We start from the raw sequence: 5,902 nt of genomic DNA, 5'->3' as shown, positions 1-5,902 counted from the left end.
GCATATCATTTTAATAGTATAAGACGGTACCTAAGAATAAAACTACAAGAGCCATCTGAGACCTCTACAGAGATAACTACAAAGCTATTGGATAAAATGAAAGCAGACCTAAAACTGGAGAAATATACCATAATTGTTTGTTAGAAGGTTCAGTATGTAATGATCTCAATTTCCTCCAAATTCATCTAGTTACTTAACGAAATCTCAATCTGAGTCCTAACAAGCTTTTATTTTTGTTTATTTGGTTTTAGCATCGAATTTAACAAATTGATTTCAAGTTGACATACATATACATGCAAATTACAAAGAGCAGCTAGATTTTTTTTTTTTACAAAAGTGGGATAAGATGATATGATTCTTTCCACCAAGTCAAAAGACATTTGAGGCTTTAATAATCAGAAAAAAAAGTGTTTTGGAGCAATGATAGATAAATAAACAGATCCACTCATACATTAACCCTTAATTTATAATAAACACAGCATAAGTAGAAGAGAACATAAGTAAGGATTTCCATAATAGATTCTGGGAAAATTAGATAACCATATGGAGACACCATAAATTTTAATCTCCTCCTCACTACATACTTTCCTACAAAAAAGTTTAGTTCCATGTAAACTTTAAGACTAAAAAAGAAAAGCAAAGCAATAGCTTTTTAGAACTTAATTTAAAATCGGGGTGGAGAACTTCTTCAGGTTGTATAAGGCCTGCAAAATCATCAATGCCAGCTGTGTTAGTCTACGTACACCAGAGAAACAAAATCATAAAGACACACATATGTATATAAGGGAGCGGTTTATATACAAGAGCAATTGAACATTGAGAGAACACCCCAACCCAGTCCAGTCCAAGGTCATAAGTCTGATATTAGCCCATATGTCTGATACCAATCTATAAAGTCCTCTTCAGACTCACAAAACTCATGCAATGAAGCCAAATGCAGGATGATCACAAGCCCGTGGGTAGAAAGTCTTTGGGTCCAGTGGCATTGTAAGCACCTCAGTGCTGGCAGGGGTCTCTCTGTGGCTTCTCCGGCTTCCGAGGTCTGGTTACGTCCATGTGGCTTGTCTTCTGCAATGTCTCCCAGGGAGTGGCAGAGAGAGAGAGAAGAGTCTCTTGTCTCCAAGGAGGAAGTACCAGATTTCCCAGAATTCTCAGGAGAAGGCCATGTCCACAAAGAAGTCTCATTGGTTAGCTCCAGATTGATGGTGTAGTCTCGACCCCTACACTCTTAATCCTTAAATTGACACCAGATTAGGGCACGACCACACCAGCTACCATCACTGGCCTCACCCAGGAGAAGCCGTTCCAGCCATCCTATTAGAGGTGAGTTCATTGAAGGTCTGACCAGCATGGCCCGAGAATGGTGCCATAAATATCCAAATGATTTGGCTGGAACAAGGTCCTCTACCTCTAATTTAGAAGACTATAAAAACATATTTAGAGTACGGAAATTTTCTTAAATAAGACACCAACCATAAAGGAAACAATTGGTTTGCTTGATTAAAATTAAGAACTTCTGTTCACCCAGAGATGCAGGTAATAATGTGCAAAAGCAGGCTGCAGAGTGCAAGAAAATATTGTCATGACCTAAACCCAACAAAGGGTTTGTACACAAAGCTACACATTATAGAGATACGTAGATGCATAAGAAGAAGCAGGTAACACAAAAGAAAACTGAGCAAAAATATGTAAACAAGCGTTTCCCCAAAGAGGAAATCAGAAAGACAATACAACTAAAATATGTGTTCAAGCTTATTAATAAGAGCAATGTATTATAAAATTATGAGATGTCACTACACGCCAACCAGAATAAATAAATTTAAGGGGAGCAAGAAGGACTTGGCTAAATGCAAGTTGGTACTACTACTTTGGAAAAATTTTTGGTGTGTACATCTACCCCGTGAATCAGCAATTCCATTCTCGGGTCACACTTGTTTATAGTCACAGTATGATCGCAATTGCTAACACCTAGAACTCTTCAAATGGCCAGGAGCAGATACAGAAAATTGTGGCATAATCCTACAACAGAATATTATCCAACAACAAAAAGTATAACCTAAAATAAATGCATAATCATAATGGTAAGGGAAAGAAGCAAGATACAAAAAACCCAACTGTTTGATTAAAGCAATATAAATACTTCAAATAGGAAAACTGAACAATATCATTTAGAAAGGGCCAAAGGGAAATAAATAGAGATGGTTCAGTGTTAAGATTCTCACTTTCCATGCTGGAGGCCTGAGTTCTACCCCTGGTCAATTCACTGCATGTGGAGCCACACGTATTGGACATTTTTCTGAGAAGACTCAGAAATATATGAAAGAAAAAAGAAAGTTAATTAAAAACCACGAAAGGCTGAAATTTTGCTACTAATTACATTCCCCATTCCAAATTAAATCTAATAGGCAGTCCAGAGGTCTTTGATGAGCTTAAACAACTACATCAGATCTTCCCATAATAAAATGCAACAATATTAAGATACTACAAATTTTAATACAAGCTCCTTCTCTTTTTAATATTTTAGAAAGAATCGAGCTTCAGAGATTAAGACATCTTGTAAGAAAATTCCAGACATATGAAAATACAAAAAAATGCAAAAGAAAATTAATTTTTTGTGAGTGACTCACTTCCTCTGATTTCATATTCTGCTTAATTTACGCTGGGAAGGCTCTCCGTGTAATGCTGCCTGGACTGTCTCATAGTGGAATTGAATCGCTTTTCCGAATCTCAGAGATTCAGAGGCTGCACTCATTCACTGCCAACACTCTTATGAGCCACTCCCTTAGAGAGTTCAAGGAATTAATAGAGTATACAAAATTATCACACTACAGACAAAAAAAATAAGCAATCCCAACACTACTTTCAGTTATCCCAGGCAACCTTCCGCTCCTAGAACCCATGCATCCAGGTCTCCTTCGATCACAACAGAGATCCATTCAAAGGCAAGGAAAGCAGAGTCGACAGAGGTGAGGAGAGTCAAGTAGATCAAGAAATTGTTTGTTTGGCTCAGCTGGCAGTCAGCTGATATCAGCTGACCCAGAACCTTTTAATTTAAACTCAATTGTGAGAAGCCTCCCAGCACCAAGTCAATTTTCACATGAAACATTTACTATTTTGAGGGTGGGTTGGAACCGCCGCCACCTGTGCGCTTTTCCTTCCAATGGCATGTATTCAAATCTCGGTCATTTCACTTCCCCTTTGACTCGGGTACTTCGGACAGGTCGATCGTGAATTGAGTGGGGTATCTCTTAAGGGACACAGTGCTTACACTTTCCAGCAAGCAGATGCGCTGTTGGGGTTTAGGGACTGACAGTAGCTTGAGAAACTTGTCTTATCTGAAATATGTTCGCTTTGTCCTCGCATTTGTTGTAGTTAGAAAACCAATCTCAGTAGATGCTTGAAATGATCCTGCTTTGATGCGGATATCTCCAAAGCCTGTGCCCCACAGGGTCCAGAAAGAACCAATCCACCCCAAATGTGCACCTCAAGAATCCCTATCCCCTGAGGATTTTCTCTGAAAACTCTAGGCACCAAGGGCAGGGATAGACCCAAGTCTATTCACCCATCGGGGTCTAGCAGCAAGTATGCACCCAAAGGGAACAGCATGGACCAGAGTTAGTGAAAACATAAAAATCCACTCCCATTCAGGTGATTCTGACTCAGAGTGACTCTATAGAGCAGTCGAACTCTTCCTTGGGGTTACTGAGACGGTAAATCATTACAGGTGCAGGTTCATCGTTCTCCTAAGGAGCGTCTGGTGGATTTAAACCTTCAACCTTTCAATGAATTGACCAATGCCAACCCACAATCCCACCTGGTAGCTGAGTGAAGCATGCTTAGTTTATTCTTCCTAATTTACCAGTGAGGTGAGTTAAGAAGCGTAGGGAGGATCGGAGCTGATGATTGTCTGGTTACACTTGAATGTCGTGTATACAACGACGGAACTGCTAGTCCAGTGTGTCAGATGCTGGGGTGCAACACACTCACTGGGGAGGGAGAAGGGCCTGCCGGTTCCTGTACAGACGCATGCCGTAGAAAGTCCCAAGGAGCAGTTGCAGTCCATCCTCTAGGGTGGCTATGAGTCAAAATCTACCCAACGCCAGTGGGCTTTCACTTATAACGAAGGATTGCAGTAGATGAATAATTTTAGGAATAATATTTCAAACACCGAAGCAGGAATACTCATACCAAAATGATTCGTTGCTTACCTGAAATTGATATTTTACTGGGAGCCCTGTATTTTATCTGGCAATCAGATGCTGGGGCTCAGTCAGGCACCGTACTAAATTCTGGAAACATAACTGGAACACAACTTAGTAGTTCCTTCTGTGTGGTGGGGGTGGGAGTGGGGGTTGTGCTAGAAAAGCCACTAGATCGTACCAGGTAGACAATAACATTCCAAAACGTGCTTCTTGACTATCTCTTTCCGCCATAGGAAGCAGCAGGTCCCATCATCAACACCTTTACCCTGCACCCTAAATGAGTTGTGTTTGCTCTAGGTCAGAAGAAGCCTGTTACAGGGACATATTGAAACCGTCCCCGTTCAATTGAGACTTTGTTTGCGGATGATTATGCCAGACACAGAGAAACCCAAAGTGAAGCAGAGTTTCTTCCCTAAAGAGTCTTCTACTGTGAAGGACAGTCTGCCCAAGAAATAGAACTCTGCACAGTGATAATCTCTGTGTGGAAGAAAATCTCAAATTCCATCAAAACACTTAAAAGGGACACCTAACCGAGCTCAGAAAGTCAGAAAAACACTTTTAGAAGAAACAGATGTTTCTTCAAAGCATTAGTTGTCTTCAAAGCATTAGTTGGCAATGAGGACATGCCACAGAACAAATTGGGTACAATTTGAATAGTTGAATGCAATTTAGATAAATATCCAGAACCAATACTTTTTCAGCATACTGGAAAACACTTCATCCAGGTATGACTAAGGAATAACACACTCAATTCTCTTTCATTGTCATCTGCTCTTTATTGTTTGTTGGGTCATGTGCTCATTTAGCAGGTGTTTGCTGTCAACTTAGTAGGTGACAAGTGCTCTTTGGGACACTGAAATAATGGTGAGCAAACCAGGCACATGCCTCGCCCTTGAGCATCACAGTGCAGTGGGAGAGGGTAGCTGTCTTCACATGAATATCTGCTTGTGCTTAAAGACAAAGAGGAGAAGGGTGAGCGTTTATTACTCCCACAATGACTCACAGTCTCAGAAGACGACAGGGGCAGGCCCACTCTGCCCTGGAAGGTTGCCATGAGCTGGAATTGGCTCAGTGGCAGTTGAGTCTGAACTTCTGGTGTTATAAAGATGTCGCTTGGTAAATGGCATGTAGGAGTTGAATACTGCTAGATTAGAGAAGAGGCTCTGCTTCACAAGACAGGCTCGGGGATTTGAATCGAAATCATCTTTGGTCTCTTATGCCAAGGTCTCTTTGAGGATCATAGCTTTCCATGCTGAGACTTGGATGACTGAGGAAAACCTGTCTCTCTATCCAGGGCATGCGTTTCCAACAGAGTTGATATCACCCCGAGGCATAAAAATTGGCTCTGGGAGAGGTGTAAAAAATCTCACTTAAAAATCATCGATGAAGCATCTTTGTATGTAAAGTCCATAAACAGAGTACAATGTAGGTGTGGTATTAATATTTCATGGATGAGAAGGATGAGTTGGAAAAAAATCTGAAAACTCCTTAGAGTAGCGGTTCTCAATGTGGGGGGGTCACGATCCCTTTGGGGTCAAACGACCCTTTCACAGGGGTCACCCGATTCAGAACAGTAGCAAAATGACAGTGATGAAGTAGTGACGAAAGTAATGTGATGGTTGGGGTCCCCACCACGTGAGGCACTGTGTGACAGGGTCACGCAGGAGGAAGGTTGCGAAGCACTGCCGTAGAGGGCGGTA

This window comes from Tenrec ecaudatus, chromosome 1 (assembly GCF_050624435.1).
Source record: "Tenrec ecaudatus isolate mTenEca1 chromosome 1, mTenEca1.hap1, whole genome shotgun sequence".
NCBI lineage: Eukaryota > Metazoa > Chordata > Mammalia > Afrosoricida > Tenrecidae > Tenrec > Tenrec ecaudatus.
This window is presented reverse-complemented; position numbering follows the sequence as displayed.